The sequence below is a fragment of the Hordeum vulgare genome, chromosome 5H (assembly GCF_904849725.1).
Source record: "Hordeum vulgare subsp. vulgare chromosome 5H, MorexV3_pseudomolecules_assembly, whole genome shotgun sequence".
Lineage (NCBI taxonomy): Eukaryota > Viridiplantae > Streptophyta > Magnoliopsida > Poales > Poaceae > Hordeum > Hordeum vulgare.
The window spans coordinates 395,035,601-395,049,999 of record NC_058522.1 but is presented as its reverse complement, the minus strand read 5'-3'; the positions used below and the strand labels follow the sequence as shown (position 1 = coordinate 395,049,999).

Genomic DNA, 14,399 nt, shown 5'->3' with positions numbered 1-14,399 from the left:
TGATGCGGAGCTGCCAATGCTCATGTCGGATGGTGTGTGCATTGTGCATGGAATCTAGCACCGAATGCTGCTCGTCATTGATGATAGTGTCTACCACAACCATGGTTATGACAACATCTTCGGATCCCCCCTACGTTGGGAGTTGGTCCTACACTAGCCAGTGCTCCTTGAGGAGTGCCAGGTTCCACCGTTGCTCCTTCTCCAATAGACGAAATAGAAACACCAGTGATGCATGGTGTTGTTGTTCCACCTTCTCCAAGACCCTATTGTATTGATGCTTCGCCTACAACATGGTAAACCGAGAGACTAACGACTCCTACACTGGCGCAGGCACCTAACCCTCCTCCTTCGCCTCCTTCATGATGATCTCCACCATTTTCATGGGGTTACCCTCCTCATCCTCCTCCTCCTTCATATGTGAGAGCTCTGGTCCAGAGAGCTCGGAGGTTGGCCCACCGCATCGGAGCCGGGCGTCAGGTCTTTGAGGTGCAGTGCCACAACAACAACGGCCTACGAGAGGTTTCGGGCATTCCAAAGGTAGAGGACGAACAAGGACATATGATGGCGGGGTGATCATCCAGTGGCTAGGACAGAGGGGGATGCTCTCAGGGGTACGGTTTTGCAGCGTTACCGACCGACTTTAAATAGCCCGGACATGCAGAGTGTCGCCATGAATCCAACTTTAGAACCTAAATTTCCCCTGGCTTGGTTTCAATTCAAACCTTTTAAGACGATTTGATGATCTGTGTTGGAGTTAGCCTTAGGTTCTGACGTTGGATTTACCGATAGTTGCTGATGTGAATGCCGGGAATAGCTTTATGCAAACACAACTCTTTTCTATAAAGAATGCTTACTGAGGTGCACCCTTTCAAAGTAGGGTGCTCTTATTCAATTGCCAGCTTTAGCTCTTTCTATCCAGCAAGTTAAGTTGTACTCCCTCCGTTCCTAAATATAAGTCTTTTAAAATATTTCACTAGAAGTCTACATACGGAGCAAAATGAGTGAATCTATACTCTAAAGTATGTCTATATACATTGGTATGTAGTCCACTAGTGAAATCTATTTAAAGACCTATATTTAAGAACGGAGGGAGTAGTTTGCGTAGCGTTTCACTGATCCTTACAAAAAAACTTCAAGCCAAGGTCTGTCACATCAGCTTATGCCTGAAACGGCTTCCCAGGCACTTCTATTTTTGAAAAAAAAAATGATATAAACTTGGCCGCTGCTTCGGTTCAAGCAAACGCCGAGCGCCACACCCACCTTCTCTCCAACCCTGTCGTCAGCAACCACTACGTGCCCAACATTTTTTTCTTTCACGAATTACCTTCAATATTTTAACTTGAGACCAAGGTTCAGAACTTCAATCATAAAGAACATGGATTAAAGCCGAAAGTGCCCTTCTACACCTCACACCCTGCATCTAATCGTTACACCCTGCATCTAATCGTTACATGTACACAGTACACATCCTAGGACAAATTTCCAAAATGTTGCAAAGAAAAATGTTAGGCACAATCTTTGCTGCCCAAAGTATCCGGCACCAGCGCTTGAGTGGCACCGTCTAACATTTACAGCTGGACCCCTCGTATTCATTTCAAACGTCCGGACAAGCCGTTCGATCACTGATCGATCGTAAAAAAATCAACCTAATCGGACCCCTTAAATAGGTCCCAAATGCCTGGGTTGACCGGTACCCTCTAGTCTAAATATGGAACGGATATGAAGAGCACGTGCGCGTCCGGGCACGCCCGCCACGTCGGCCTAACGGCGTGGCCTCATGCGGACTCGCCCGAAAACCCGAAGGTCCCACGGGCGCTTTGATCGTCGTCGTGGTGTGAACATCGCATGACGCCACTCTGACTAACCTCGTGAGGCCATAGCCAGCTATTTAAGTCGGACGACGTCTCCACCTCCTTCCTCCCTCCATCGCCACCCGAGCCCATCCGCCTCCTCTCCCCTGCTCTCCGGCCTGAGTATGGTCCGTCGTAGGATCACCACCTACGCTCAGCTCACGTCGGAGCGCCGTATGCAGATCTAGACGGAGATCCGGGCTCGGGGCGCCGCCCGCATCGTTGCGGGTCTCCCTCCGGACTCACCGGAAATGGAGGAGGAGGAGCAATCGAAGGAGGAGGTGCAGGATTCATGGAGAAGGACGAGCCGGCGAAGGAGGATGACCCGAAGATCCATGCTCCGGGCTTGAACATGGCGAAGACGGAGGCATAGTTGGCCATCGCCCAAGCCAAGGAGATGGCGGAGTAGTAAGCCATCCTAGATTCCATCCGGGATGAGACCAAGGTGACGGCCAACTGTCCCCTTTCTCTTTCTCCCTCTGAAGCTGGTGTTCACTTTGAACGGCGATCGTTCGATCCGAAATGGACGAGATCCAGATTGTGTAGATCTGTCGCTAACTTCGAGTCGACTGGAAGTTAGCATTCTCGTTTTACAAATGAATCACAAAGCTCCTTTTTTTTGATAAATGAATCAAAGAGCTCCTAAATAGCGCTTCAGGCGCCTCTTTGCACAGCCGGCGCTTCAGGCGCCCCTTGGCACAACTGACACCCACGAAGCGACACGCTTGGGCCGGCCCAACGAGCTTACTAGCTTCTTGCTATGAATGATTAGTGATGATCTTGTAAAGAAAAGAGCTCACTTGCTCTGCTTGTTGCTTCCTTCGCTCGTTCACGGTTGAGCGGTCAACTCTTGATTGTTTTTTTTTGCGGCTGAACTGTTGATTGTTTGACCGTTGACTATAAAAAGGAGCGTCTAGAAAAAAAATCACAAATTTGAAGACAGTTCATTAACTGAAAAAGCACAGAATTGAAAAATGTTAGTGAGTATAAAAAATCATGATTTGAAAAAAGTTCACGGATTCTGGGAAAAAATGTAGATTTGAAAAAGTTCAGCGATTTGCAAAAAAAATCATTGATTTTGAAAACAGTTCATGAATTTAAAAGAAAAATACAAATTTTAAAAGTACACAGAATTACCCAATAATTTTCAGATTAGAAAAAAATTATCCATTTTGAGAAATAAAGTTCACAAGTTTGGAAAAAGTTCGTCATTTTCACAAAATCAAATAATTTTACGGATTTTTAACAAAATTTACAAAATTGACAAAGTTCATGTATTCAAAAAAAAGTCCACATATTTCAGAAAAATATGAAAAGGAAAATTGAAATGACAAATGTAATTTCTGAACTTTCGGAATTCAACAATAGGTCCAAACGCTTCCTTCATCATACGTTTCAAAACCGCCGGCGCTCGTTGGTTTCATTTTTTAAAATAAATGAGTGATGTCTGGAATCGATCTATGAACCTTCGCTATCCTTGGTAACCGTCTGGACCGATCTTAATTTTTTTTAGATGGAGGCTAGTTACTTTAGATAGTTTATTACTACAGCGAGTAGGACACTGCTACGATGCAGCCGCGAATTTATTTTTATTTTTATTAGGTGTTGGTCACACTCGAATTATGTCTAAAAACAATGGTAACACTCAAATTTCCTCAGAAAAAATAGTAACACTTGAATTTAGTTCTTGCCGGAGGGAGAAAAATAGTTCCTATGTTGAGTTTGAACTGTGGTCTCTCCTCCACGCATTATACTTGTTGTAAATCAAATGCAAACTAAACCATTTGACTCTTATTTTACCATTGTATTAATATAAAAAACTATTTTACCAAGATTGTTCTGAGAGCGTTGCCTAATTTACTGTCTCTAGATTTTTCATCTGTTTTTTTCTGTTTCTCAAATTTTTAGTTGTCGTTATCTATTTAGATTAGAATGCTAGTACTCTACTATTGCTTTTTATTTTTGTCAATTTTTATACTAAAATATTGATGGAGGTGAGTGTTTAACTCGCAATCTCAATAATGAGGACTAGATTGGGGGTATATTGCATTTAACGTTGGAACTTACATATACTACGACTAAGCTAAAATGTAGTAGTAGTAGTATCTACATGATCTTTTGACAACAAAAAAAGTTATTGAAATATTGCCCCGATAAATTCTGTATAAATATCACGGTAATTTACACACCACGGACCTGATAACTTACATGTAAACGTCATGGTAAGTTTGACCCAAAGGAAAAAAAAGGTGAAACATACTCCAATAACTTCTATGTAAATAGCATGGTAATATATGCACCTTAGACTAGATAACTCACGTACAAACACCGCAATAACTTTTGATCCTAAAAATATTATTGAAAACATATTCCGATAACTATTGTGTAAATAGCATGGTATCATACACACCACAAACTGATAACTTAGGTGCAAACACTACGATAACTTAATTCAGGGAAAAAAGTTATTGAAAACATACCTCGCTAACTTTTGTGTAAATAACATGTAATATACGCAAGAACTTATAACTTACATACAAATATGCTAGCAACTTTTGACTAGGGAAAAAGTTGTTGTTAACACATCCTTGATAAATTATGTGAAATAACATGGTAATATACAAATCTTGACCTGATTACTTAGTTATAAATACGAAAGTAACTTGATCGAGGAAAAAAGGTTAAAACATACTCCTTTCACTTTTGTGTAAGGAGGATGACAATATAAGCATCATATACTTCATAACTTTCGTACAAACATCTCACTAACTTTTGGTCCAATTTCTTTAATGAAAACATACCCCTCTAACTTTCATGTAAATAACATGATAACATACATAGCACATACATGATAATGTATGTACGGTACGAACACGACGGTAATTTTGACCTGGAGAAAAAAGTTGTTGAAAATGTGCCGCGATAACTGTTGTGTGTAACATGGTGACATATGCACCGCATACTTGATAATTTTGGTAAATTTAAGTGGAGAAAAGCTTGTTGAAAACGTACCCTGGTAACTTATGTGTAAATAACATGGCAATATGTGCACGGCAAAGCTGATAACTTACTTAAAGTGGTAATATTTTATCCGAAATAATCATCAAAACATAACAACATGAGATCTAGTTTCGATAAATTCGTCGCGAGTGAGTTTTTATGTGAAAATGATTTTTCAATCGAAATGACGGGTTGAGATACAAAACATTTTGAAGTTCCAAAATACGAAGAACATATGATGACGTCAGCTTTTCTGTCCTCTAGTTCATTTGCACGTGTGGAAAATGTTTGAGGACCATTTTTGTTCCCAGGAATTTCTATATAAACAAGATAGTAATTTATGTATCACAGACGTGATAACTAACGTTGTCTGAGCATGGTGAATTTTGTTCTAAAAAAATCATCGAGACATATCAACATGGGATTTGGTTTCGAATCTCTCATCTTGACGAATCTTTAATGAAAAAACATTCAATCGGATCAACGGTTTAAGCTACAAGACATCGTAGATTTTTGAAATCAATGAAATCATTGCTGACATCATCAATTTTGTTCTAATATGCATGTATGATTGAAACTGCTTGATAAATGCATGCATGCAAAAGGACCGAGCCAACTTTGCATGCATTCTACTCCCTCCGTTCTTAAATATAAGTCTTTTAGAAATTTTATTAGGGGACTACATACAAAGTAAAATGAATGAATCTATAATTTAAGGTGTATCTACGTACATATGTATGTAGTCTCGTAGTGAAACCTATAAAAAGACTTATATTTAGGAACGAAGGAAGTAAAAAAATTCTTGCATGCAAGGGGTGATCTGGGCTGAAATCGTTCGTTCGAGCGCTTGATAGGAATCGTTCGGGAACCTCCCTTAAACACATAACGTTTGGTACCTATCACTGTCTAAAATAAATATAAAAGGAAATAAAAAATAAAGATAGAAACAGATATTAAAAAAGATTGCCCAGAAAAAAATAGAAAATAGGAAGAAAAACCTTCTGAAAACTTCGAGAAGCTTCCCAAAACCCGCTTGAAACTGGAAGTTTTCCAAAATCGGGTAAAGCTTTCAGTTTTAAGCCGCTTTTGTGTGAAAGAAGTTGATCATGTATTTAGAAAATGTTAATCAAGTATTTGATTATAATTTATATAAGTATTTGAAAATGTTAATCAAGCATTTGAATTTTTATAATGTGTACAGAAAAATGTTGACCATGTATTAAAATGATAATCAAGCATTTGAAAAGGTAATGTGTATAGAAAAAATGTTGGCCATGTAATAATAATAATATTAATATTGTATTTAAAAATGCTAAACAAGCATTTGAAAAATATTCAAAATATGTACAGAAACAATGTTGACCATGTATGAAAAAATATACTATTATTTAAATATATATTAGAAAAAGTGAAGGATATAAAAAATGTGAAATCAAAACCAACAAAAGTAAAATAAACGGAAGCCATATATAAAAGAATAAATCAAAGGAAAAAGGATATAAAAAACCAAATAAACAAGTGTAAAAAAGAATGGAAGATGGAAATGAAAAAAAACAAAGGAGAAAAGAAACCATTGAAAAACGAAGGAAAAAATAGAAAAACAAATACATATGAAAATAGAGAAAAACAGGGAAAATATTACAAGTGCAGTATTGTAACTTACTTGGTGACATTTTCTCTGCAGAAGAACGTGCTAACCTTTGGCCAAACCTTTCACGACATTCCCTATAAGTGCTGACTTCATCAATGGCTAAAACAACGATCTCAGGGTCTGCTATCTTCTCAATGGCATTTGTTAGTGCAGAAGCATAGTCCGTAATGTTGCTCATGTTGATCTGATAATGTGTGTAAGGATCAAGGACAACAGCTACATAGGAGAAGGAAGACCAAAATAAGTTAAACCCATGAAAAGAGAGCAGCATAATACAAATTTAGTTAGTTTTGTAACTACCTGCAACCAATAGTGTGCCTTCTTGCATAGCATCGATCCTCTTGGACACCTTGCTCATGACTCTATGAAACATCTGTGACCCACCACCAAGATGACTTTCCAACTTTTGTATGGTTGTCATCATACTCTTTTTGAATCCAGATAGGGTGCATCTCTTTTGTGTATCAGCATATCTAAGGGCTTTGTAGAGTGGCTCTAGCATAGCAAGAACCCACTCTAAAGCTGCCCACCACATACTACTAGATAGCAACTCTTCAGCAAACACATAATCAGCAGTATTGTTCCAAATACTTCCCTTCCAATCATCGGACACCATCCATTTCCTAAACTCATCTTTCTTACAATGAAAACTCTCCAGGAACATGAACACCGTTCCAAACCGGGTCTCATTCGGTTTTATGAGTTCACCACCAATGTTCTTTTTCATGCTATCATGCAGGTTATTGTGATTATAGAAAAATCTACATATCTGCTTATCACTTTTAACTATCATGTCAACCTCACGAAACTTAGCAACATCCTTAAGCATGAGGTTAACAGTGTGAGGAGCACATGGCTGCCAAACAATATGACTAAACTCTGGTTGTTCTACCAGAGTTTTACATGCTTTCTTGTAATTTGACCCATTATCGGTTACAATTTGAACAACATTCTCAGATCCTATCTCTTCTACAACAACCTTTTTGATCTCTCTATAGATAAAATCTGCCAATTAAATAGAAATATCAGATTTTTCAACTCTAAATGTACCATGATATCAAGTAAAAAACAGAATAAAGCATAATATAAAGATATAGCGATGAATAAACAGAAATAGCTGATTTTCAACTCTAAATGCACCATGATATAAAGTAAAAACAGAATAAAGCATAATATACAGATATAGCAATGAATAAACATAAATAATTAGCATAATATACAGAAACATTAGAAAACTAACCTGCAGTCTGAGTTTGACCTGAAGCGTCGATAGGTTTATGAAAGAATATCCGTGCATTGCAATACACCATGAAATTGATGAGACACATACCGGTAGGCCGTGTCCATGAGTCACACATCACAGTTACACCATAGTTCCTCCAATCTTGCTTGAAAATGTTCAGCCACTGTTCAACTTCTTCATAATTTTTGTCCAAATATATCCCATCAATCTGCTTAGCAGTTGGAACAGGAGCTGGTCCAAGGTTTTGAGTTATCTTGACTGCCGCTCGAAAATAGGGACAATTTGCTTTCAGACCAGCAATGTCATTAGCATGAAAAAACTTTGCCCAAGCTTGCCCAAGAACATCTTCTGACTCAGGATTCAAAGCAGTGTTGATCTTTGGCTGCATTGATACTTTGTTACTCGATAATTCCTTGTCAAAGTATGATGTGATGCTTTGTTTCCCAAGAGACACACGAACACCACTCCCACTCCCACGCCTCCTCTCAACTGCACAAGAGACATTCTTGTCTCTTAGGGACTCCAGAAGCACGGTCTGAATCTGTTCATCATCATCTTCAATATTTATCACCCCTTCTCCATGGTACAACCCTTCCATGATATCCCGTTCCAAGCGAAGTCTACGATTTTTCTTTTCCCTCTTCTTCCGCCTTGCATCATCCCGGGAGTCCCTCATTGCAGGACGCACATTTCCTGGAACATTGGGGCACTCCCTCACTTCACCAGGTATACCTCCAAGGTGCTCCCTAAAGCGGGTTGCAGCTCCTCCTCTATTGATTAGGGAGCAGTACCGACAATTAAATCCTCCACCAAACGTGGGGCCATGGTTCCAGATATAATAGATGTCATTGCTTACAAGCCCTATATATAAAAAATTGAAACAACATGCAATGCATCATAGTATATAGCTACAACAGAATAAACAATATTTCTACTCTAAATGCGTCATAATGAAATAAAAAATGAGTAAGCAATAAAAAACAATGAACAAGGACATTAACAAGAATTATCACAATTTTTACAACAGAATAAGCAACATTTCATTTTTAAATGCATCATAACACCAAGTGAAAACAATAAGGAAGAAAAAACAGATTGGCACATTTTTCTCTAAATGCATAACAACATCAAGTAAAAAGATAACAAGACATAACAAACATAATTAGCATAATTTTAACTATAAACAGAATTAACACATTTTTTATTTAAATGTTTCAGAATATCAAGTAAAAGAGAATAAGGCATAAAACAAAATTAACCATGAGTATACAGATTTTTAAAAATCCTCTCTAAAAGGATCATAATATTCATAGAAAAACAATTAAGAACAATTAATAGAATGTAGACCTTTCCAAGTTGTCTCCCTTCCATTGTCATGGTTGCCATTATCCCTCCTTCTCGCTTCATCGCTGCTCACCCTATTAAGATAGGGTGCGCTTCCATCACCTACAGATTAAAGCATGACCTAAAGATCAACTTTATTTGCCATCATTCAGAAATTTTAAATCACAAGGCCTGTTGCATCCCATCTGCCCACATCCCATCTGCATCACGCCCTGCACAAGTCCCCTAAACTACATGCTTAACCAAAGGAAATGTGCAGATATGTATCTATAGGATTACACGGACAATACCTTGTCCAGCTTGCCGTATGTTGCTGCACCTGTCGAGCCGGTCGACGCCGGAGCCTCCACCTGCAACCTGGTCGGCACGACCACTCTCCATGGTGTTTTCGCCTGCACCTGCACCTGCACCGCGCTAGAAAGAGGCACCTGCACGGCTGCACCGCGCTGGGAAAAGGGCAAGAGGCGGATGGGAAGAGGAGGCGCTGCACCTGCACGGCCGCACCACGCCTTCGCCTCGCTCGCTGCACTCCCATTGCCAGCAGGTGGATGGGAAGAGGCGGGGCTGCACCTGCACCGCGCCTCCGCCTCGCTCGCTTCGCTCCCGTTGCCTGCAGCCGCCGTTCAGTGGGATGGAGAAGGGGAAAATAAAATTTAGGGTTAGGAGAAGATGAGTTTTTGCTTTTATATCAATGGGAGGTATCTGTGGGCTGTACTTCACCACGGACCGGGCTGTATATTAAAAAATGGCCGGATTTTTTGGGCCGGAACACACAGATACCGGGCCAGAACGAGATGGACGAAATTCGTTGAGAAACCATTTTTTTCGGACGAAATCGAAAATTCTGCCCCGACTCACCGCAACCGCTGCATCAACATTTATATTGATCAAGCCCATTGGAGGCAGAATCCAGCCACAAGTCCTTGCTGTGCCACTGAAAGTTTGAGAGGTGGTAGGTTTCCGTATGATTTTGATATCATTGTAGTAAGACTGAATGAAAATATGTGTCGACATGGGACTCTCAAAGATATCTTCATAAATCGCCTTCCGTCTCAAAAACTAGATAGCCCACATTGTGATCACCATGCGTACAAACAGATCATGGGGGAGGTGTTTTGACAGTGTGAAGACCCAATCTTGTGTGTTATCCATATCATATTGACTCATGTGCTCAACTAGCTCCTCGTCAGCCAAAGCCCAAACACTTCTGGCCATTGCACAATTTAGCATAGCATGCCTCCAAGAATCCGGAGCCCCACATAGGCGGCAGGCATCACACGTGGACATATGCTTATGTTGGAGCAGGTCCGAGGTAGGAATTGAACTTTGTGCCAACCTCCACAATAATTTTTTTACTTTGGACGGAACATCAACGCCCCAAATCTGTGTCCACTCGCAGCTCAGTTGGCCTTCATGCGAAGCACCTGCTTGCTCATCAATCCATTGTTCCCTCGAAAGCTTGGTTTGCAGTACGATCCTGTATGCGGACTTGACTGAAAAGGTTCCTTGTTTATCACCATTCCATGCCCAAAAGTCTTCAACATTCCTTGTGCATAATGGAATTGGAAGAATGTATTCAGCATCTATCGGGAGGAAAACCTGACGAACATGATGTTCGTTCCATGCAGCCTCTGGAGCGTTGATGAGTTCAGAAACCACACACGAGGTGGGTTCGGTAGTAATGAAAATATTGGTTTCAGCTTCCCCGGCCGCGGCAGCCAGTTGTGATTCCAAATTTCGGTTGTGTTTCCATTTCCAATCCTGCGGATGAGTCCTTGCTTCAACATATCGCGCCCGTCAAGGATGGCCCTCCAAATCTGTGAAGGTCGGATGCCATGTTCGGCGTCCAATAGTTCCACCTGGGGAAAGTATGCTGCTTTCAAAATGCGGGATCTTAGCGATTATGGCTCGCTCAAAACTCTCCATGCATGACGTGCTAGGAGAGCGAGATTGAAGAATTCCATGTCTCTAAACCCCAGGCCTTCCAGGTGTTTCGGCAGTGTCAACACATCCCAAGCCACCCAGCTAGGCTTGTGCTTCCCTTCCTTGCTACCCCACCAAAACTGCCTGGTTATTGATGTTATGTTGTCGTAGAGTCCCCTTGGCAGCCTGAAGCAGGCCATTGTGTAAACTGGCAGCACTTGGGCCACAACTTTAATTAGAACTTCCTTTCCTGCACCTGATAAAAGTTTCTCCATCCAGCCTTTAACTTTGTCCCATACTCTGTCTCTTAAATACTTGAATGTGCCCATCCTGGACTGACCCACATCAGTCGGCATGCCCAAGTAACGTTCACTAAGTGACTCAATTTGGATGTTGAGAGTCCCTTTGATGTTGTTCCTCAACTGTTACGGACACCCCTTGCTGAAGAAAATTGATGACTTCGTACGGTTCACCCTTTGACCTGATGCATTGCAATATATTTCGAGCAGGTTTGATACCTCCATAGCTCCCTCATTATAGCTTTGAACAGCAGTAGGCTATTATCCGCAAATAGGAGGTGATTGATTGTCGGGGCAGTCGGCGCCACCTTGATCCCATTGAGCGTGGGTGATTGAGAACTAGATTTGAGGAGGCACGAGAGTCCCTCTGCTGCGATCAAAAATAGATAAGGGGATATTGGATCTCCCTGTCTGATACCCCGAGAAGGATTGAAAGGTTCAAGTTTCTCACCGTTGAACAATACTGAGAAGGACACCGAGCTTATCATGTTCCTAACAATGCTTACCCATTCCTGGTTAAAACCCAGCTTAATCATGATAGCTTGAAGGTAGCTCATTCTAGTCTATCATATGCTTTCATCATGTCCAATTTGAGGGCACGGTGGCTATTAGATTTGACCTTGCTTCTCTTCATAAAATGTAGACACTCATAAGCACATATGATATTGTCAGTGATTAGTCTACCTGGAACAAAGGCCGACTATTCCTCAGATATAATATCAGGAAGGATCTGCTTCAGCCTGTTTGCCACAACCTTCGATGCTATCTTATATATAACATTGCATAAGCTGATTGGATGGAACTGAGCAAGAAGAGTAGGATTTTTCACCTTCGGTATAAGTACCACGACTGTGTCATTGATGCTTTCAGCACTCTCCTCTCCCTTGATAATTCTCAGAACCGCCAATGTGACCACTTCACCATAGATACCCCAGTGCTTCTGGTAAAAATGTGTGGGGAAACCATCAACTCCTGGGGCCTTGGTCGGGAACATCCGAAAGAGGGCAGTTTTCACTTCCTCATGAGTGTACTGAGCTCGGAGCATATCATTCATATCCTAGGTAACTTCAAGAGGAACATGTTGCAACACCTGGCCCACTCCACCAGTGCCCTCCGATGTGTATAAGTCCTTATAGAAGTCTGAAACCATGGTTTTGAGAACCCCTGGTTCATCAATCAGAACCCCTAGAGAATTTTCCAACGCTTTTTAGCATGCTTTTCTTCCTTCTCATATTTGCACGTATATGAAAAAAAAACTTAGTGTTCTTATCCCCCGAGGCTAACTAGTTTAGTCGCTATCGTTGACGCCACATCATCTCCTTCTGATGGTACAACTCCACTAGTTTTTCATTTATCTTGATTTCCGGGTGAGAAGGACCCATCCTGGTCGGGTCCCCACGCAAACGTTTGAGCTCAGCCGTCAGGTTCTTTGTTTCTTTTCTCACACTGCGTAAGTGTTTCGATTCCATACGCCCAGGCTATGTGATACATCAGAAAGTTTTGAGCGCAATTCCGCCATGCTCGTCGGCGGTGCCCCATTCCCCCAGTACTGTGTAATAGTGTCCCGCCACTCTTCATGTTTCTCCCACATCAACTCGTATCAGAAGGGTGGTTTCGATGGAGGTCTAAGGTCGCCGCCACCAAGCTCAAGGAGGATGGGATCATGGTCTGATGTTTTTGCTGTCAGATGTCTCACGCTGGCGTTATTAAACCTCTATGACCAGTCCATTGAAGCAAGTGCTCGGTCAAGCCTCAGCCTTGTGTAACTGCCTCCTGTTACCTTTTTCTCAAAAGTCCAGAAATTGCCGCGATATCCCAGGTCCATCAACATACACACATCAGCCACATCCCTGAATCCCTAAATTTTTGAATTGCTGCGCACTCCGATGCCTTGGTGTTCTTGCGAATGTAAAACCTCATCAAAATCGCCAAAACATACCCATGGTAAGGACTTAGGCTAACAATGCCTTTAAAAACGTCCCATGTTTGCTGTCTGCGGTGAGTATGAGCCTCTTGATGTTTGCTGTGTATCCCCGGCAAGGTGCCAGAAATACTTCTGATGTCTGTTATGCTACTGCACAAAAGACCTTCCAGTGGCGCCAGAAATGGGCACGTTGACGGCACCAGGAATCCTTCTGCATTGGTGTTCCCTCGAAGCGGAGAGGATGATGTAGCACAGCGGAGGTAAGTATTTCCCTCGGTTTTGAGAACCAAGGTATCAATCCGGCGGAGGAGTATCTCAAGATCCTGCACAAACACAAAAACTTGCACCCAGCGCTATGAAGGGGTTGTCAATCCCTTATAGATTGTTTGCCAAGTGAGAACTGAAAGCAACAAAGTAAGAAAGCAAAGTAAAAGTGGAGTTGTAAACGATGGATGTGAATAGACCCGGGGGCCGTAGTGTTTACTAGTGGCTTCTCTCATGAAAGCAAGTAGACGGTGGGTGAACAAATTACTGTCGAGCAATTGATAGAACCGTGCATAGTTGTGACGATATCTATGCTATGATTATTTCTATAGGCATCACGTCGGAAACAAGTAGACCGATACTGTCTGCATCTACTACTATTACTCCACACGTCGACCACTATCCAGCATGCATCTAGTGTATTAAGTCCATAAGAACAGAGTAACGCCTTAAGCAAGATGCCATGATGTAGAGGGATAATCTCAAACCAATGATAAAACCCCCATCTTTTTACCCTTGATGGAAACTACTTGATGTGTGCCTTGCTTCCCCTACTGTCACTGGGAAAGGTCACCACATGGCAGAACCCAAAACCAAGCACTTCTCCCATTGCAAGAATCGTAGATCTAGTTGGCCAAACAAAACCCAAGACTCGGAGAGACTTACAAGGATATCAAATCATGCATAAAAGAAATCAGCAAAGACTCATATATATATTATAGATAATCTGATCACAAGTCCACAATTCATCGGATCTCGACAAACACACCGCCAAAGAAGATTACATCGGATAGATCTCCGTGAAGATCATGGAGAACTTTGTATTGAAGATCCAAGAGAGAGAAGAAACCATCTAGCTACTAACTACGGATCCGTAGGTCTGAAGTGAACTACTCACGAG

At 41.4% G+C, this 14,399-nt stretch overlaps 1 pseudogene; it reads right to left on the bottom strand.

The window, feature by feature from the left end:
* Positions 1-2,862: 2,862 nt before the first annotated feature.
* LOC123396761 lies at positions 2,863-9,469 on the bottom strand (annotated as a pseudogene).
* Positions 9,470-14,399: the final 4,930 nt, after the last annotated feature.